The 22119-nt window shown below is 37.3% G+C and overlaps 4 long non-coding RNA genes across 4 annotated transcripts; all 4 read right to left on the bottom strand.

The window, feature by feature from the left end:
* Positions 1-156: 156 nt before the first annotated feature.
* LOC131599342 (uncharacterized) lies at positions 157-843 on the bottom strand. The gene is made up of 3 exons (XR_009282711.1): positions 663-843; positions 330-370; positions 157-234 (listed from the first exon to the last, which is right to left on the bottom strand). It is a non-coding gene; the product is annotated as an uncharacterized LOC131599342 (long non-coding RNA).
* Positions 844-4742: 3899 nt separating this feature from the next.
* On the bottom strand, positions 4743-5429 carry LOC131599341 (uncharacterized). Its single transcript, XR_009282710.1, has 3 exons — positions 5249-5429; positions 4916-4956; positions 4743-4820 (listed from the first exon to the last, which is right to left on the bottom strand). It is a non-coding gene; the product is annotated as an uncharacterized LOC131599341 (long non-coding RNA).
* A 3866-nt stretch (positions 5430-9295) lies between these two features.
* On the bottom strand, positions 9296-9920 carry LOC131599340 (uncharacterized). Its single transcript, XR_009282709.1, has 3 exons — positions 9836-9920; positions 9502-9542; positions 9296-9406 (listed from the first exon to the last, which is right to left on the bottom strand). It is a non-coding gene; the product is annotated as an uncharacterized LOC131599340 (long non-coding RNA).
* A 3877-nt stretch (positions 9921-13797) lies between these two features.
* On the bottom strand, positions 13798-14619 carry LOC131599339 (uncharacterized). Its single transcript, XR_009282708.1, has 3 exons — positions 14421-14619; positions 14088-14128; positions 13798-13992 (listed from the first exon to the last, which is right to left on the bottom strand). It is a non-coding gene; the product is annotated as an uncharacterized LOC131599339 (long non-coding RNA).
* Between the last annotated feature and the right edge of the window lie 7500 nt (positions 14620-22119).

Here is a 22119-nt window from a genome sequence, read left to right as displayed (position 1 = left end):
ACAAATGACATTTGTGATTCAAGAAATAATACTCTCACTCTTTACAAATCATAAAAGGATTACAATACCAATCAGATCCTGTTACATCTAGAAGAAAAAAGAACCATTACAATTATGTTACATCACCATTCTTTAACAAGTCATGTTTCCTATCCTAAACCTATTTCTCTTCATTTCTTCCACCTTCATTCTTCAAACCATGTGCTTGTTCTCCAAATAACCTCATCATTGAACCTGCAAAATACACATAAGTCACACACATCAAACCATATTCATATCAGCAGAAGATTCAGGACCCAAATCAATATATATTTCAGTTCACAACTAACCTACTAACTGTCTTCAATGGCCACAAATATCCGCTAATAACCTAGACCAATTCTCACAAGTTAGTTGACTGTTATAACCTGGAAAAAAAAACTTATCTAACAGCATTATTCAAAACCCCTCATCATTATTTCTAAACCAAGCTACCAACTGCAAACAGATTTTTAGAAACATTCAGTTCACAACTTCTCCTAACCAATTAAAAAAACAGAATTATAACAACCCTATAACAGAGTCTAACTAACTCCTGAATAACCTAACAGAACCCTAACAACCTCGAAAAAATCAGTTACACAACTCTTAACAGATTAACAGAAGAAGAGAAAGGAAGTTACCTCAGAAATTGAATCTCCTCCACTACTATAAAATCATAGCTTGCTTCACCATTTGAGGCTCTGGATCCATTCTTTCACATTCTTCAATCTTCTCCAATCATCTTCTTCACCACTCTCCATCAACATCCTCCATCATCCTTCTTCCAATCACACTGTTCTTTAATACTCTCCAACTCTTTAATCTTCTTAAATCTTCATCATCAACCTGCAAAATCATCACAAAAAAAACTCAGAAAATCAACCTTCATCATTCATTCTTGAAGCTGCAGAAGAATCACAATCTTCTTCACATGAAAATCTTCGAACAACTTCGATTCTCTCACCATCTCTGAATCTCTCTTCATCGTTCTTCAACCTTCTCACCACTTCAATCTCCATCGGTTTCTGCAGAGCCTTCAATTCCGTCGGTATCGATCAGACGAGACAATTCCTCGACACCGATATCTGACAAGAGCTCATAGACGAAGAATCATGGAGAATACCAAACAAGATCAAGCTACTATCTAAGAACCCCATGCCTCCTCATGAGGGTATCTTCCACAAGTGGAGCCTAAAGACTTTATGTTTGTCAGAGAGCATTTCATTTGCATTAGAATAAGGCCAATCTTGCCATTGTATAGATTTCTTTAGTATTTTCAATTGTATTACTTTTGTTGTTATCAAGTACTTCTCATTGTAAGAAACTCATTCTGTTTGAATAAATAAAAATAATGCAATATACATGTTTTTCTCAAATCATTTCATCTTTGTCATTATGTTCATTGATGTTCAACTCATTTGTCTTAAGCAACTAAAAAAGGAGAATGATGAAAATCAAAAACACATGAACTACTAACTGTATGCTTTTGGAACAAGATCTTGCTGACGATGTACAGGCATTTTTTTCAATTCCAAAACACTGGAGTTATAAGGGAATGAAACCCTCGTCAACCTCTTTGAGCCTAAGGAGTAGTAGTTTCTTTTCAAAAAAATATAAAATACAAAACCCTCAATCTTAACCAGGGGCAGGGTAGTCTTCAGTTAGTGCGACCGAGCGCTCAACTTTCAGGTATTCCATCAGAGGATCAATAATATCTCATATCTCACATCAAAAGAAGAAGAGCACAATCCACAATGGATGTCTCTCATTCGCTGAATAGAAGGCAGTCACAACCTTTTCTTCAAGTCAATCACAAAAGCCATACAACTTGTTCCCGAACGAGACAAAAAGAATGAAAAGAAAGTTATGAATAAAAAAAAAAGAAAGAAACAATAGCCCGCTAAGTAAAAAACAAAAGAAGAAAGGAAAAGCTTTGAAGCAAATGACTTAGGCAAAAATTAGGGTACATCCCGCTGGATAACGAAAACCAAAATCAAAAGAAACTTTCTGTCCAGGCAAAAGTTAGGGAAAGCAAAAGAAAAGAACATGAACAAAAATCCTCCAAGGGACAAGTTGTTATAATCATCAACGAAAGCACCAAAGGGTGACTTCCACCTCCATCAAAGCCATAAAGGATCCTCATCCATCACAATCCTTCCTGAAAGGTGAACACTCGTGTCAAACTAGCTGAACGTAGGACTGGAGAACATCACGAAGAAGGGGCGGGTTAAGTAGAACTTGAGCCTTTATCCTTTGTTTCTCAAACCGTGAACCCGGCCACGTTCCAACCCTCAAAAGTCCTAATTGAAGCAGGGTTCGTTCTGAAAGCATACAAACTGTAAAATCATGTCAAAACTGACTCCCAATGTTGCTGTGTCATTTTTGTTAGTATCAGTACAACATTTTGACAAATAAAAATTTTCTTTTGAGACTAACATGTGCATTGCGTTCTCGTTATCTTTTTCAAAACAGAATTGTCTCTAACCAAAAAGCAAGTACTTGATACCAAGGAAAGTTCAACAATGAAATTCTATTGAGCGATCTTACAAGGGCAAAGGTTGGTCATCCACTCAGCAAATACCTGAAGAATCCATTAGGTGGAAGAGTTCCTTTCAATCTGGGGCATCCATTCCTTGATCAACACTGAGGCCGACCATTGCAAATCTCCATGATTCTAGCATTATCAAAGACCTATCTCAAGAGCCTACAAGCTGAGGCAAGCTAACAACAACTCATCTCTTCATCTTCAAGCAAGTGTTAGATATCAAGATAAGTGTCGAGGTGTCAAGCTAAACACCTCACCTTCACAAGGGCTATCCTTCAAGCTATGACCTTTCCATAAGGGCATCCTCCATCAACTCCTTGTATCTTGGAAACAATCATCCATTCATAATCACACATGCTTCATGCATATCATTGCATTCTCATTGGCATCTCTCCCAATAATCCAATCATCAATAAAGCAGGGGCATCCACCCTATCTTGAATCAAGAAGAGTTAAGAACTCCACCTAATCTATTCCCTACAAAGCAGAAACCCTGATCAATCAGTACACTGCATATAGAATTCATTACATTGCATCTCCAGAAGTGCATAGAATAAATCAAACATTGCATGTGAAGCATAAGCCAAATTATTCATCAGATGAGTTCCCTACAAGCATTCAATTGATATTCCACTGGATCATTCAGAGTTACCATTGTGGTGTCATCTCCTATAGTCAATCATGTTCATCTTTCTTCAACCCAGAGTTGATGTTTTTGTGTTCAACCTAGAGTTGATTTCCTTTCATCTTTTAACCATGAGTTAGTTGTCTTTCCCCTCTCAACCCGGAGTTGACGGTTATCTTTTATTCAACCCAGAGTTGATCCTTCCTTACTTCCCTCTCACCCAGAGTTGACGGATATTTCTTATTGATTCCTCTTCCCACTCAACCCAGAGTTGACGGTCACCTTTTGTTCCTCCCACTCAACCCAGAGTTGACGGTCACCTTTTGTTCTTCCCACTCAACCCAGAGTTGACGGTTATCCCTTGTTCAATCCAGAATTGATTATCTCTCTTTCCCACTCAACCCAGAGTTGACAGTCGTCATTTGCCTTTTCCCACTCAACCTAGAGTTGACGGTTATCCTTTTATCTTCTCCCACTCAACCCAGAGTTAATGGTTATCTTTTGTCCTTTCCCACTCAACCCAGAGTAGACGGTCACCTTTTGTTCTTTTCTCACTCAACCCAGAGTTAACGGTCCTCCTTTATTCAATCCAGAATTGGCTTCTCCTTTTTCCCACTCAACCCAGAGTTGACGATTATTGCTTGCCTTTCCCTCTCACCCAGAGTTGACGGGTATTTCTTATTGTTTATTTTCAAACTCAACCCAAAGTTGACGGTTATCTTTTCTCCTTTCCCACTCAACCCAGAGTTGAGTTCTATTTCATTTCTAACCCAGAGTTAATTTGTTCAACCCAGATTTGATACAATCTTCCTCAGTGGAGTTGACACCATTTCCTCCCTAGTGGATCCTATCTCATCAGGCAAATTTTCAGGTTCTCTTGGTATTTAATCTTCTTCTACCTTGAATGATCGAAAGGCTAGCGCCAATCTCACCTTCAGGTTTAAGACGATTAAATAGGGGAAGCTGTTGCACCGCAAAATTTGCCCATCTAATTATTTTTATTAATTGGCTTATTACTTTAACATCATTTGCATTTTAGGTCATCGATAAAATCATGCACTCATCAATAATTTGAAAATATGATTGAGGACATTGGATGCAAGGGTTCCTTTGATTTTCATAATAACTATTCATATGCTGAATAAGAGCCATTCTCTGACTCTATTTATCTGATTCTATCTATCACCAATTTAAGGGGTTCATACAATCGAGTGAGGTACAAGAAATGAATCATGGATTGTGTAACAAGGTGATAATGAGTTCATTTATCTTTTGTTATGCATACCAAGTACAAAGTATCACAGAGTTGAGATTCGATCAAGACATGAGTGTGGAACTCGGATTTAATTATTATGGAGTATAAGTTTGACTCAAAGATCTTCATTCAAGATTTATACAAATGACATTTGTGATTCAAGAAATAATACTCTCACTCTTTACAAATCATAAAAGGATTACAATACCAATCAGATCCTGTTACATCTAGAAGAAAAAAGAACCATTACAATTATGTTACATCACCATTCTTTAACAAGTCATGTTTCCTATCCTAAACCTATTTCTCTTCATTTCTTCCACCTTCATTCTTCAAACCATGTGCTTGTTCTCCAAATAACCTCATCATTGAACCTGCAAAATACACATAAGTCACACACATCAAACCATATTCATATCAGCAGAAGATTCAGGACCCAAATCAATATATATTTCAGTTCACAACTAACCTACTAACTGTCTTCAATGGCCACAAATATCCGCTAATAACCTAGACCAATTCTCACAAGTTAGTTGACTGTTATAACCTGGAAAAAAAAACTTATCTAACAGCATTATTCAAAACCCCTCATCATTATTTCTAAACCAAGCTACCAACTGCAAACAGATTTTTAGAAACATTCAGTTCACAACTTCTCCTAACCAATTAAAAAAACAGAATTATAACAACCCTATAACAGAGTCTAACTAACTCCTGAATAACCTAACAGAACCCTAACAACCTCGAAAAAATCAGTTACACAACTCTTAACAGATTAACAGAAGAAGAGAAAGGAAGTTACCTCAGAAATTGAATCTCCTCCACTACTATAAAATCATAGCTTGCTTCACCATTTGAGGCTCTGGATCCATTCTTTCACATTCTTCAATCTTCTCCAATCATCTTCTTCACCACTCTCCATCAACATCCTCCATCATCCTTCTTCCAATCACACTGTTCTTTAATACTCTCCAACTCTTTAATCTTCTTAAATCTTCATCATCAACCTGCAAAATCATCACAAAAAAAACTCAGAAAATCAACCTTCATCATTCATTCTTGAAGCTGCAGAAGAATCACAATCTTCTTCACATGAAAATCTTCGAACAACTTCGATTCTCTCACCATCTCTGAATCTCTCTTCATCGTTCTTCAACCTTCTCACCACTTCAATCTCCATCGGTTTCTGCAGAGCCTTCAATTCCGTCGGTATCGATCAGACGAGACAATTCCTCGACACCGATATCTGACAAGAGCTCATAGACGAAGAATCATGGAGAATACCAAACAAGATCAAGCTACTATCTAAGAACCCCATGCCTCCTCATGAGGGTATCTTCCACAAGTGGAGCCTAAAGACTTTATGTTTGTCAGAGAGCATTTCATTTGCATTAGAATAAGGCCAATCTTGCCATTGTATAGATTTCTTTAGTATTTTCAATTGTATTACTTTTGTTGTTATCAAGTACTTCTCATTGTAAGAAACTCATTCTGTTTGAATAAATAAAAATAATGCAATATACATGTTTTTCTCAAATCATTTCATCTTTGTCATTATGTTCATTGATGTTCAACTCATTTGTCTTAAGCAACTAAAAAAGGAGAATGATGAAAATCAAAAACACATGAACTACTAACTGTATGCTTTTGGAACAAGATCTTGCTGACGATGTACAGGCATTTTTTTCAATTCCAAAACACTGGAGTTATAAGGGAATGAAACCCTCGTCAACCTCTTTGAGCCTAAGGAGTAGTAGTTTCTTTTCAAAAAAATATAAAATACAAAACCCTCAATCTTAACCAGGGGCAGGGTAGTCTTCAGTTAGTGCGACCGAGCGCTCAACTTTCAGGTATTCCATCAGAGGATCAATAATATCTCATATCTCACATCAAAAGAAGAAGAGCACAATCCACAATGGATGTCTCTCATTCGCTGAATAGAAGGCAGTCACAACCTTTTCTTCAAGTCAATCACAAAAGCCATACAACTTGTTCCCGAACGAGACAAAAAGAATGAAAAGAAAGTTATGAATAAAAAAAAAAGAAAGAAACAATAGCCCGCTAAGTAAAAAAAAAAAGAAGAAAGGAAAAGCTTTGAAGCAAATGACTTAGGCAAAAATTAGGGTACATCCCGCTGGATAACGAAAACCAAAATCAAAAGAAACTTTCTGTCCAGGCAAAAGTTAGGGAAAGCAAAAGAAAAGAACATGAACAAAAATCCTCCAAGGGACAAGTTGTTATAATCATCAACGAAAGCACCAAAGGGTGACTTCCACCTCCATCAAAGCCATAAAGGATCCTCATCCATCACAATCCTTCCTGAAAGGTGAACACTCGTGTCAAACTAGCTGAACGTAGGACTGGAGAACATCACGAAGAAGGGGCGGGTTAAGTAGAACTTGAGCCTTTATCCTTTGTTTCTCAAACCGTGAACCCGGCCACGTTCCAACCCTCAAAAGTCCTAATTGAAGCAGGGTTCGTTCTGAAAGCATACAAACTGTAAAATCATGTCAAAACTGACTCCCAATGTTGCTGTGTCATTTTTGTTAGTATCAGTACAACATTTTGACAAATAAAAATTTTCTTTTGAGACTAACATGTGCATTGCGTTCTCGTTATCTTTTTCAAAACAGAATTGTCTCTAACCAAAAAGCAAGTACTTGATACCAAGGAAAGTTCAACAATGAAATTCTATTGAGCGATCTTACAAGGGCAAAGGTTGGTCATCCACTCAGCAAATACCTGAAGAATCCATTAGGTGGAAGAGTTCCTTTCAATCTGGGGCATCCATTCCTTGATCAACACTGAGGCCGACCATTGCAAATCTCCATGATTCTAGCATTATCAAAGACCTATCTCAAGAGCCTACAAGCTGAGGCAAGCTAACAACAACTCATCTCTTCATCTTCAAGCAAGTGTTAGATATCAAGATAAGTGTCGAGGTGTCAAGCTAAACACCTCACCTTCACAAGGGCTATCCTTCAAGCTATGACCTTTCCATAAGGGCATCCTCCATCAACTCCTTGTATCTTGGAAACAATCATCCATTCATAATCACACATGCTTCATGCATATCATTGCATTCTCATTGGCATCTCTCCCAATAATCCAATCATCAATAAAGCAGGGGCATCCACCCTATCTTGAATCAAGAAGAGTTAAGAACTCCACCTAATCTATTCCCTACAAAGCAGAAACCCTGATCAATCAGTACACTGCATATAGAATTCATTACATTGCATCTCCAGAAGTGCATAGAATAAATCAAACATTGCATGTGAAGCATAAGCCAAATTATTCATCAGATGAGTTCCCTACAAGCATTCAATTGATATTCCACTGGATCATTCAGAGTTACCATTGTGGTGTCATCTCCTATAGTCAATCATGTTCATCTTTCTTCAACCCAGAGTTGATGTTTTTGTGTTCAACCTAGAGTTGATTTCCTTTCATCTTTTAACCATGAGTTAGTTGTCTTTCCCCTCTCAACCCGGAGTTGACGGTTATCTTTTATTCAACCCAGAGTTGATCCTTCCTTACTTCCCTCTCACCCAGAGTTGACGGATATTTCTTATTGATTCCTCTTCCCACTCAACCCAGAGTTGACGGTCACCTTTTGTTCCTCCCACTCAACCCAGAGTTGACGGTCACCTTTTGTTCTTCCCACTCAACCCAGAGTTGACGGTTATCCCTTGTTCAATCCAGAATTGATTATCTCTCTTTCCCACTCAACCCAGAGTTGACAGTCGTCATTTGCCTTTTCCCACTCAACCTAGAGTTGACGGTTATCCTTTTATCTTCTCCCACTCAACCCAGAGTTAATGGTTATCTTTTGTCCTTTCCCACTCAACCCAGAGTAGACGGTCACCTTTTGTTCTTTTCTCACTCAACCCAGAGTTAACGGTCCTCCTTTATTCAATCCAGAATTGGCTTCTCCTTTTTCCCACTCAACCCAGAGTTGACGATTATTGCTTGCCTTTCCCTCTCACCCAGAGTTGACGGGTATTTCTTATTGTTTATTTTCAAACTCAACCCAAAGTTGACGGTTATCTTTTCTCCTTTCCCACTCAACCCAGAGTTGAGTTCTATTTCATTTCTAACCCAGAGTTAATTTGTTCAACCCAGATTTGATACAATCTTCCTCAGTGGAGTTGACACCATTTCCTCCCTAGTGGATCCTATCTCATCAGGCAAATTTTCAGGTTCTCTTGGTATTTAATCTTCTTCTACCTTGAATGATCGAAAGGCTAGCGCCAATCTCACCTTCAGGTTTAAGACGATTAAATAGGGGAAGCTGTTGCACCGCAAAATTTGCCCATCTAATTATTTTTATTAATTGGCTTATTACTTTAACATCATTTGCATTTTAGGTCATCGATAAAATCATGCACTCATCAATAATTTGAAAATATGATTGAGGACATTGGATGCAAGGGTTCCTTTGATTTTCATAATAACTATTCATATGCTGAATAAGAGCCATTCTCTGACTCTATTTATCTGATTCTATCTATCACCAATTTAAGGGGTTCATACAATCGAGTGAGGTACAAGAAATGAATCATGGATTGTGTAACAAGGTGATAATGAGTTCATTTATCTTTTGTTATGCATACCAAGTACAAAGTATCACAGAGTTGAGATTCGATCAAGACATGAGTGTGGAACTCGGATTTAATTATTATGGAGTATAAGTTTGACTCAAAGATCTTCATTCAAGATTTATACAAATGACATTTGTGATTCAAGAAATAATACTCTCACTCTTTACAAATCATAAAAGGATTACAATACCAATCAGATCCTGTTACATCTAGAAGAAAAAAGAACCATTACAATTATGTTACATCACCATTCTTTAACAAGTCAAGTTTCCTATCCTAAACCTATTTCTCTTCATTTCTTCCACCTTCATTCTTCAAACCATGTGCTTGTTCTCCAAATAACCTCATCATTGAACCTGCAAAATACACATAAGTCACACACATCAAACCATATTCATATCAGCAGAAGATTCAGGACCCAAATCAATATATATTTCAGTTCACAACTAACCTACTAACTGTCTTCAATGGCCACAAATATCCGCTAATAACCTAGACCAATTCTCACAAGTTAGTTGACTGTTATAACCTGGAAAAAAAAAACTTATCTAACAGCATTATTCAAAACCCCTCATCATTATTTCTAAACCAAGCTACCAACTGCAAACAGATTTTTAGAAACATTCAGTTCAAAACTTCTCCTAACCAATTAAAAAAACAGAATTATAACAACCCTATAACAGAGTCTAACTAACTCCTGAATAACCTAACAGAACCCTAACAACCTCGAAAAAATCAGTTACACAACTCTTAACAGATTAACAGAAGAAGAGAAAGGAAGTTACCTCAGAAATTGAATCTCCTCCACTACTATAAAATCATAGCTTGCTTCACCATTTGAGGCTCTGGATCCATTCTTTCACATTCTTCAATATTCTCCAATCATCTTCTTCACCACTCTCCATCAACATCCTCCATCATCCTTCTTCCAATCACACTGTTCTTTAATACTCTCCAACTCTTTAATCTTCTTAAATCTTCATCATCAACCTGCAAAATCATCACAAAAAAAACTCAGAAAATCAACCTTCATCATTCATTCTTGAAGCTGCAGAAGAATCACAATCTTCTTCACATGAAAATCTTCGAACAACTTCGATTCTCTCACCATCTCTGAATCTCTCTTCATCGTTCTTCAACCTTCTCACCACTTCAATCTCCATCGGTTTCTGCAGAGCCTTCAATTCCGTCGGTATCGATCAGACGAGACAATTCCTCGACACCGATATCTGACAAGAGCTCATAGACGAAGAATCATGGAGAATACCAAACAAGATCAAGCTACTATCTAAGAACCCCATGCCTCCTCATGAGGGTATCTTCCACAAGTGGAGCCTAAAGACTTTATGTTTTTCAGAGAGCATTTCATTTGCATTAGAATAAGGCCAATCTTGCCATTGTACAGATTTCTTTAGTATTTTCAATTGTATTACTTTTGTTGTTATCAAGTACTTCTCATTGTAAGAAACTCATTATGTTTGAATAAATAAAAATAATGCAATATACATGTTTTTCTCAAATCATTTCATCTTTGTCATTATGTTCATTGATGTTCAACTCATTTGTCTTAAGCAACTAAAAAAGGAGAATGATGAAAATCAAAAACACATGAACTACTAACTGTATGCTTTTGGAACAAGATCTTGCTGACGATGTACAGGCATTTTTTTCAATTCCCAAACACTGGAGTTATAAGGGAGTGAAACCCTCGTCAACCTCTTTGATCCTAAGGAGTAGTAGTTTCTTTTCAAAAAAATATAAAATACAAAACCCTCAATCTTAACCAGGGGCAGGGTAGTCTTCAGTTAGTGCGACCGAGCGCTCAACTTTCAGGTATTCCATCAGAGGATCAATAATATCTCATATCTCACATCAAAAGAAGAAGAGCACAATCCACAATGGATGTCTCTCATTCGCTGAATAGAAGGCAGTCACAACCTTTTCTTCAAGTCAATCACAAAAGCCATACAACTTGTTCCCGAACGAGACAAAAAGAATGAAAAGAAAGTTATGAATAAAAAAAAAAGAAAGAAACAATAGCCCGCTAAGTAAAAAAAAAAGAAGAAAGGAAAAGCTTTGAAGCAAATGACTTAGGCAAAAATTAGGGTACATCCCGCTGGATAACGAAAACCAAAATCAAAAGAAACTTTCTGTCCAGGCAAAAGTTAGGGAAAGCAAAAGAAAAGAACATGAACAAAAATCCTCCAAGGGACAAGTTGTTATAATCATCAACGAAAGCACCAAAGGGTGACTGCCACCTCCATCAAAGCCATAAAGGATCCTCATCCATCACAATCCTTCCTGAAAGGTGAACACTCGTGTCAAACTAGCTGAACGTAGGACTGGAGAACATCACGAAGAAGGGGCGGGTTAAGTAGAACTTGGGCCTTTATCCTTTGTTTCTCAAACCGTGAACCCGGCCACGTTCCAACCCTCAAAAGTCCTAATTGAAGCAGGGTTCGTTCTGAAAGCATACAAACTGTAAAATCATGTCAAAACTGACTCCCAATGTTGCTGTGTCATTTTTGTTAGTATCAGTACAACATTTTGACAAATAAAAATTTTCTTTTGAGACTAACATGTGCATTGCGTTCTCGTTATCTTTTTCAAAACAGAATTGTCTCTAACCAAAAAGCAAGTACTTGATACCAAGGAAAGTTCAACAATGAAATTCTATTGAGCGATCTTACAAGGGCAAAGGTTGGTCATCCACTCAGCAAATACCTGAAGAATCCATTAGGTGGAAGAGTTCCTTTCAATCTGGGGCATCCATTCCTTGATCAACACTGAGGCCGACCATTGCAAATCTCCATGATTCTAGCATTATCAAAGACCTATCTCAAGAGCCTACAAGCTGAGGCAAGCTAACAACAACTCATCTCTTCATCTTCAAGCAAGTGTTAGATATCAAGATAAGTGTCGAGGTGTCAAGCTAAACACCTCACCTTCACAAGGGCTATCCTTCAAGCTATGAACTTTCCATAAGGGCATCCTCCATCAACTCCTTGTATCTTGGAAACAATCATCCATTCATAATCACACATGCTTCATGCATATCATTGCATTCTCATTGGCATCTCTCCCAATAATCCAATCATCAATAAAGCAGGGGCATCCACCCTATCTTGAATCAAGAAGAGTTAAGAACTCCACCTAATCTATTCCCCACAAAGCAGAAACCCTGATCAATCAGTACAGTGCATATAGAATTCATTACATTGCATCTCCAGAAGTGCATAGAATAAATCAAACATTGCATGTGAAGCATAAGCCAAATTATTCATCAGATGAGTTCCCTACAAGCATTCAATTGATATTCCACTGGATCATTCAGAGTTACCATTGTGGTGTCATCTCCTATAGTCAATCATGTTCATCTTTCTTCAACCCAGAGTTGATGTTTTTGTGTTCAACCTAGAGTTGATTTCCTTTCATCTTTTAACCATGAGTTAGTTGTCTTTCCCCTCTCAACCCGGAGTTGACGGTTATCTTTTATTCAACCCAGAGTTGATCCTTCCTTACTTCCCTCTCACCCAGAGTTGACGGATATTTCTTATTGATTCCTCTTCCCACTCAACCCAGAGTTGACGGTCACCTTTTGTTCCTCCCACTCAACCCAGAGTTGACGGTCAGCTTTTGTTCTTCCCACTCAACCCAGAGTTGACGGTTATCCCTTGTTCAATCCAGAATTGATTATCTCTCTTTCCCACTCAACCCAGAGTTGACAGTCGTCATTTGCCTTTTCCCACTCAACCTAGAGTTGACGGTTATCCTTTTATCTTCTCCCACTCAACCCAGAGTTAATGGTTATGTTTTGTCCTTTCCCACTCAACCCAGAGTAGACGGTCACCTTTTGTTCTTTTCTCACTCAACCCAGAGTTAACGGTCCTCCTTTATTCAATCCAGAATTGGCTTCTCCTTTTTCCCACTCAACCCAGAGTTGACGATTATTGCTTGCCTTTCCCTCTCACCCAGAGTTGACGGGTATTTCTTATTGTTTATTTTCAAACTCAACCCAAAGTTGACGGTTATCTTTTCTCCTTTCCCACTCAACCCAGAGTTGAGTTCTATTTCATTTCTAACCCAGAGTTAATTTGTTCAACCCAGATTTGATACAATCTTCCTCAGTGGAGTTGACACCATTTCCTCCCTAGTGGATCCTATCTCATCAGGCAAATTTTCAGGTTCTCTTGGTATTTAATCTTCTTCTACCTTGAATGATCGAAAGGCTAGCGCCAATCTCACCTTCAGGTTTAAGACGATTAAATAGGGGAAGCTGTTGCACCGCAAAATTTGCCCATCTAATTATTTTTATTAATTGGCTTATTACTTTAACATCATTTGCATTTTAGGTCATCGATAAAATCATGCACTCATCAATAATTTGAAAATATGATTGAGGACATTGGATGCAAGGGTTCCTTTGATTTTCATAATAACTATTCATATGCTGAATAAGAGCCATTCTCTGACTCTATTTATCTGATTCTATCTATCACCAATTTAAGGGGTTCATACAATCGAGTGAGGTACAAGAAATGAATCATGGATTGTGTAACAAGGTGATAATGAGTTCATTTATCTTTTGTTATGCATACCAAGTACAAAGTATCACAGAGTTGAGATTCGATCAAGACATGAGTGTGGAACTCGGATTTAATTATTATGGAGTATAAGTTTGACTCAAAGATCTTCATTCAAGATTTATACAAATGACATTTGTGATTCAAGAAATAATACTCTCACTCTTTACAAATCATAAAAGGATTACAATACCAATCAGATCCTGTTACATCTAGAAGAAAAAAGAACCATTACAATTATGTTACATCACCATTCTTTAACAAGTCAATATTCCTATCCTAAACCTATTTCTCTTCATTTCTTCCACCTTCATTCTTCAAACCATGTGCTTGTTCTCCAAATAACCTCATCATTGAACCTGCAAAATACACATAAGTCACACACATCAAACCATATTCATATCAGCAGAAGATTCAGGACCCAAATCAATATATATTTCAGTTCACAACTAACCTACTAACTGTCTTCAATGGCCACAAATATCCGCTAATAACCTAGACCAATTCTCACAAGTTAGTTGACTGTTATAACCTGGAAAAAAAAACTTATCTAACAACATTATTCAAAACCCCTCATCATTATTTCTAAACCAAGCTACCAACTGCAAACAGATTTTTAGAAACATTCAGTTCACAACTTCTCCTAACCAATTAAAAAAACAGAATTATAACAACCCTATAACAGAGTCTAACTAACTCCTGAATAACCTAACAGAACCCTAACAACCTCGAAAAAATCAGTTACACAACTCTTAACAGATTAACAGAAGAAGAGAAAGGAAGTTACCTCAGAAATTGAATCTCCTCCACTACTATAAAATCATAGCTTGCTTCACCATTTGAGGCTCTGGATCCATTCTTTCACATTCTTCAATCTTCTCCAATCATCTTCTTCACCACTCTCCATCAACATCCTCCATCATCCTTCTTCCAATCACATTGTTCTTCAATACTCTCCAACTCTTTAATCTTCTTCAATCTTCATCATCAACCTGCAAAATCATCACACAAAAAAACTCAGAAAATCAACCTTCATCATTCATTCTTGAAGCTGCAGAAGAATCACAATCTTCTTCACATGAAAATCTTCGAACAACTTCGATTCTCTCACCATCTCTAAATCTCTCTTCATTGTTCTTCAACCTTCTCACCACTTCAATCTCCATCGGTTTCTGCAGAGCCTTCAATTCCGTCAGTATCGATCAACACCATTCTTCATTTCAATAGATTCGCAACCTCTCCATAATCTCATCTTCACCTGCAATCATCCAAACCTGAGTTTCATTATCAGTGTCTCACACTCTCAGCTCAGAGCAACAGCATCAACGACAACGCAAAGCTCTCAAAAATTCAGAGAAAAAATCAATGGAGAAAGGTGGAAGAAGAAGAATGAAGAACGTGAAATCAAAGCTCACCTGAAGAAACTCTCTGCTCGTTGCGTTTATTTCGCTCGAGTTTGCACCGGAAGCTCCACCATTTTCGTTCATCTCACTCTTGATCTTCATCCAGGTAAGTTTTCGGATCACCTTCTCCACCTCCATATTTTTCTGTTTTCTTGATGTTACGGTGTAGTACTAGCATTCCCGAGCGCTTTCCCCATGATCTTGATCCGCAATTCGTAGCCATTAGCGGTTGATTTGGTTTCTCTCTAGATCTAGGGTTTGCGATTTGGTTTGGATTTAGGAAGTGAATCGGATGAACATCGAAGAGAATTAATAGTAGATTCGGATTCAAAGCCTTTTGTTAGCATAGGTTTGTGTTCAACATTTATGGATTAGAGAGAGTTCGGGAATTATCCATGGCGTCGTTACCGTCTGGGAACGAAAAAGAGGGTCTTATAGAAGGGGGAGCGTCACAACAACAAACCCTAATTACCCCTTTCTTTTGTTTTTTATTAATTGAGATTAATATTGAAATGATTGAGTTTTAGGGGTTTAATATGCACGATTAATGTTAATCTGAATTGTTAATGGAGATTAAATCATTTTGTTAAAACCAAATAATAAAATCTAATTTAGTTAATTTCTGTTGGATCATCAATTGGGCCACACGAATCACTGCTCACACCCCATCAGTAGGCCCATCGCGCCACCGTTTTTGACATACAAGAAATCCGAACAAAAATATTCTGCTGGGCCTAACTCCCATGGGTCCTGCGCCCCTTACTTACTACACCATCAATTTCAATATCCCCCCTGACTCTATTTAAAATTGCTAGAATTTTAGGTCTTTTTACTTAGATTTTTCCCACTTTCTTTTAGGCAATAAAATGACTATTTTTCCCTTATTTTTTAGACCTTAATACAATTCTTGACATAGAAAATAATCATAAAAAATGTTAGTTTTAGGCTATTTGTTTTAGTCTTTTACTTGACTTGTAATCCAATTTCTCCCATAAAAATCAACATAAAAATAGTAGTATTTTATTTCATTTTTGTACTACATTTTTGACTTGTTACTTCATGCTTATGTGTAACTTTGTATCATTGTGTTATTCTCGAGTCTTTACTTATAAATGTGACTTTAGTTTTCATGTTTCCTTTAATCCTAACACTTTAGGTAAAAACCATGATAACATTAGGATCTAGAAATTCCCATTTTAACATTAGGCTAGTTAGTTCACATTAGGCTAGTTTCCCATTTCTTTTCCTTTTCAACTTTAAAACACTTAAAAAATACTTGATTTAATTTCCCTTAAAAGATACCAAGAAAACACCTAAAAAATGCTTAATAAAGGTCAGACTAATATAAAGGGAATGGAAACTCTCGTCCCTCTTGTTTAAAGGGATCACTTGAGTGGAAGTTCCCAATCATAAAAAACACCAACAAGAGTAGATCAAACCTCACTTGTTTAAGGGAGGTACTTGAGACGCTCGACAAATTTCTCTCTTCTCTCTCTTGCCTTCAGGGCATTCTTTCCCGTAATCGGACACGTTATTTCCGCTCCATTCCCAGCTTAAGACTCCAGAGGTCGAGCAGCGAAGTGCGAATGTAACTGTCCACTAAAAAACACAAACAAACTAAAATTTGTGAGCCAAACTACGGCGCTCTGATTCCTGAAAAGGATACGTAGGCATTAGGTCGCGGGGCCTAAGCGAGCATAATTATTTATAAACCTTTTTTCCCCGTGTTTCTTTTTCTTTCATTTGCATGCATTCCCTTTGCATTAAGCTTTAGATTTATAGTTAACACACCCTTTAGATAGCAACAAACATAGGTGGATACCATCGAGTACGATGGGCGTGAGGGGTGCTAGTACCTTCCCCTTGCGTAACCGACTCCCGTACCCTATCTCTGGTCAAAAGACCCTTTTCTCATCCTTTCTTTATTCTAGGTTTTTTGATATTCCTTTCCCTCGATGGGATAAATATATTAGTGGCGACTCTGTTGTTCACATTTTCGCGAGCGTGTGACAAACGGTACATTAGCCTGAGTGGCAAGAGGTCATCAGTGGGGGCTAAATGCTTGATGAAGGTTTGTCGTAGCTTATTGCTCGACAACGGTGTACTTTCATGAATGGAATGAAGTCCCAGCATAATGCTCGGCAAGGTGTATATGTCATAATGACAAGAGGAGTTTACTCCGGATTGGTACCACATGCATATGCATAGTCGAGTCTCATTCATCATCATCCGTCTTTACCATTATGTTCTCACTCATTTATCGCATTGTTCATACATTGATTGTGGTTGACTTAGTGGATTACCTTATTGTATGATTCTTGATGATACTTGTTGGCATTACTATATTTATCATGCTTTTCATTATAAATTATATTCTCACCCTTCTGCTTTAATGTTACCTACTCGTGGGTAATGTGCAGGTGATCCGCAAGTGTAGGTGCTCTTTTAGTAGTCGTCCGTTTTGGTATCGTCCGCTCGTGATACGTAACACCTAGGGGGGATTGAACACTTATTTTGTAGATGATGCTTATAGGATCTTTTTGATGTATAATTGATCCTTTGGATGTATTCATATCATGTATTTTGGATACCTTCTCATACGTTGTATTTTGGAGGAATACTGTGGATATTCTATTATCCGTTATATATATATATATATATATATATATATATATATATATATATATATATATATATATATATATATATATATATATATATATATATATATATATATATATATATAGTGATACTGTTAAGTGTTTAAGAGAATCTTTCCTTTTGATTATTTGTGTTACGCATCTTTTACGAGTATGTCTTCTTTTGTGATGTGGTTCCTTAAGTATAATACCCTAATTGTTTATATGAATTTAATTTTTATACTCTGATATTAGTACCTAAATGCTTGGGTAGAATTGGGGTGTTACAAATACTCTTTCTTTCAATTCATAATATAGTATCAGTGAAAACATCTATACTTCATTCATCTTCTTCTTCGTTTGACTCATTCACCATGCTCACTGTGCTTGTTCTTGATTTTCTTCTTACACAGTGATCTTTATCTGTTTCTTGTGCTTTCGTTCTTCTTCCTCATCAATTCAGTGGATTTTCTTGCTTGTTCATCATGCCTCCGCGCGTTACTCCACCTGACATTGATTCACCTTACTACATTCACCCTAGTGAAGGACCTAATTCGGTTTGCATCTCCCCAAAGCTCAACGAATCTAACTACCTTGCATGGAGCAAATCTATGCAAAAAGCTTTAGGAGCGAAGAACAAATTTTCATTCATCAATGGCGATCTTGAGATTCCTTCACATCAAGATCTCAATCGTAATCAATGGGAAAGGTGCAATCATTTGATTCATCATTCAATAGGGTGTTATAGTTTGGATTGAATTGATGCAATTTGCATGATCTATTGGTTAATAATGAGTTTAAATGATGTTTGGTGGTTTATGATTGAATGTATGATGATTGTATGCCTGTATATACTGTTTAGAATCAATTTTGGACTGAAAATAGGTTAGATCGCAGGGTCTGTCGCAGACTTAAGAATTTGTGAAATCGCAGGTCCGCTAAGCGGAGAGGGGTCCGCTAAGCGGAGGACCCGACCTAGTTAGCTTCTGTCTAACGTCACTAGTGGTCCGCTGAGCGGAGGTCTGAAGGAAGTTCGCTTCTGCCTAGCATCGCTAGTGGTCCGCTAAGCGAACCTTGCTGTGCGGGAGTTTTTCTAAACTTTAAAATAATGTATCTTTTGACCCGTGTACTCTTTTTATGTGCTGTTTTGGGCGTTGTGAAAGTAATTAAATGTTTTATATGGTGAACGATGAATATGGGCAGTGGCCGACTTTATTTGTTTTTAAAACTCGATTTAATTACTTGATGAGAATTGAACATTGTGTGCATATGAAATGTGTGTGACAATGTAATTGATGTGGTGATGAATTGGCTATGATTATTATTATGATTGTGATGAATGCATGACTATTTGAATGGTATTGGAAACATGTACATACTTATTTGGTGATGTGGTGTTGAGATGAGTTATTCATCGTGATCGGTGACGTTTTTAAGTATGTTATGTGTGTCCATTCATTCATATGCATTCGGTGATGGGTCCCGATGATGTTTGGATCGATGGTGGACATAATTCCCATTGTGCGGAATTTGTGTCGGTGGGCCGTATCTCGATGAGGCGGAGATCGGTCAGGTGGATTAATTCCACGGTTTATTGGTACCATATGCATAGTGTCAGTTGTGGATTAAATTTGGTGTTGTCTTCAGAAGCTACAACTCATCTTCTCTAGGATGCATGTTGGTATTTCAAGTGTGCGAAAGGACTTAAATGGTTGGACATTTGTTGTTTTGTTATTTTATAGTAGTCCACCGTGTGTAAACTTTCTTATAATTTTGTACACTTATGTATCCTAGATTATTACTTTTGTAAATCAACTGTTCATTTGAAGAATATAGATATGCATATTAGCTATTTGGTGCAATGAAATTACATCATTCACTGGTTAGAAAAATATGAAAATAGTGACCTAAATGTGGTTTGTATGATGTGGGAGAAATGTGAAAAATAGCGACCTAACTTTGGTCTGTGTGGTATTTGAAACTCATATGAAAAATTAGGTAAAAAAAAAATTATAGCAAAAATAGGAAAAACACCTTGAATTCGCTTAAAAGCAGAAAACATATTACATCGGACAACCGGAAAAACCGATGTAAAAACATATCTATTACATCCGCTAAATGGAAAAACCGATGTAAACACTATCTATTATACATAGGGTAAATGAAAAACTGATGTACTCCTATTTGATGACATACACACCATTGGATCATATTTTTGCCTCCAAATTCATTTACCAAACCTAATTTCATTTACCAAGCCTAACTCCAAACCTCCATTAGTCCCAAGCATAAATCCTATAAATAGAGACCTATATCTCTTCATTAATTGTGAGCGACCCGCTAAGTGGAGCTTCTTGCATTTTTTTTCATTTTGCCACTGGAATGTTCGCTGAGCGACCCGCTAAGCGGCCAGTGCAATATTTTGTTTTTCCAAACTTCGTTTTGTTGTATCTTTTGAACCGTAGGTCGTTTCTACGCGCCGTTTGAAGCGTTATGAAGCTTATTGAGTATGCTTTATGATAAAAGGGGGTGTGTTGGTGGTTGAATGATTTTTCATAAATGTATTTTGTGAAATGATATTTGTTAATCAAGTATGTTTTGACAGTATATGTGTGTTGTGTGATTATGAACGCCTGAGTGGCAATTTTGGTGATGTATCCGTGTGGATTAATATAACCGGTGTGATGTGGATATGTGACCGAGTTATATTATTATTATTGTTGTTGATATGTAATTGAGTCGTTTGTGTGCACAGCATAACATTTCATTACGTTAATAGCGGAATGCTATTAGCAGGTGGCCTGCGTGGCATTGGTTACCAGTGGGAGCTTAATGCTCGGTAACGGTACATTAGCCTGAGTGGAAAGAGGTCATCAGTGGGGGCTAAATGCTCGATGACGGTTTGTCGTAGTTTACTGCTCGACAACGGTGTACTTTCCTGAGTGGAATGAAGTCCCAGCATAATGCTCGACAAGGTGTATTTGTCATAATGACAAGAGGAGTTTACTCCGGATTGGTACCACATGCATATGCATAGTCGAGTCTCATTCATCATCATCTGTCTTTACCATTATATTCTCACTCATTTATCGCATTGTTCATACATTGATTGTGGTTGACTTAGTGGATTACCTTGTTGTATGATTCTTGATGATACTTATTGGCATTACTATATTTATCATGCTTTTTCATTATAAATTATATTCTCACCCTTCTGCTTTATTGTTACCTACTCGTGGGTAATGTACAGGTGATCCGCAAGTGTAGGTGTTCTTTTAGTAGTCGTCCGTTTTGGTGTCGTCAGCTCGTGATACGTAACACCTAGGGGGGATTGAACACTTATTTTGTAGATGATGCTTATAGGATCTTTTTGATGTATAATTGATCCTTTGGATGTATTCATATTATGTATTTTGGATACCTTCTCATACGTTGTATTTTGGAGGAATACCGTGGATATTCTGTTTACCGATATATATATATATATATATATATATATATATATATATATATATATATATATATATATATATATATATATATATATATATATATATATATATATATATATATATATATATATATATATATATATATATATATATAAGTGATACTGTTAAGTGTTTATGAGAATCTTTCCTCTTGATTATTTGTGTTACGCATCTTTTGCAAGTATGTCTTATTTTGTGATGTGGTTCCTTAAGTGTAATACCCTAATTGTTTATATGAATTTAATTTTTATACTCTGATATTTGCACCTAAATGCTTGGGTAGAATTGGGGTGTTACATTAGTGGTATCAGAGCGGGTCGGTCTTGTTCGACCAAGTGTCGTGTCGTTTGGTCTAACCTTTCTTGTGTTGTTCTTTGGGCTTACTTCTCTTGGTGTTGTTGTGAAGATTAGAGATGGCTGGACGTAATGACGCCGCTATTGCTGCTGCATTGCAAGCTATGGCTGAAGCTATGCATATCGATGAGAATGTAAGGTCTCGGAGTTTAGCGACTTTCCAGAGGGAGAATCCTCCTGTGTTTAAAGGAACGCATGACCCCGAGAGAGCCTTGACTTGGATGAAAGAGATGGAGAGGATCTTTCGTGTGATGGATTGCACGCAAGAGCATAAAGTCAGGTATGGCACTCATCAGTTAGCTGGGGAAGCTGATGATTGGTGGCTGGAGGCTTTGGCAAGGTTAGAAGCAACAGGTGAAGAGATTTCTTGGACGGTGTTCAAGAGGGAGTTTTTGAGGAAGTATTATCCGGAGGATGTCCGTGGAAAGAAAGAGACTGAGTTTCTGGCGTTGGTTCAAGGCAACATGTCTGTGTCTGAATATGCGACAAAGTTTAATGAACTTGTGAAATTCTACCCGCACTTTGTTGGTGAGGGAGCAGAATTTTCTAAGTGCATTAAGTTCCAGAATGGGTTGCGTTCTGATATCAAGAAAGCGGTA

Source organism: Vicia villosa, linkage group LG4 (genome assembly GCF_029867415.1).
Source record: "Vicia villosa cultivar HV-30 ecotype Madison, WI linkage group LG4, Vvil1.0, whole genome shotgun sequence".
Taxonomy (NCBI): Eukaryota; Viridiplantae; Streptophyta; class Magnoliopsida; order Fabales; family Fabaceae; genus Vicia; species Vicia villosa.
The sequence above is the reverse complement of the archived record's forward strand: the minus strand, read 5'-3'. Positions and strand labels throughout refer to the sequence as shown.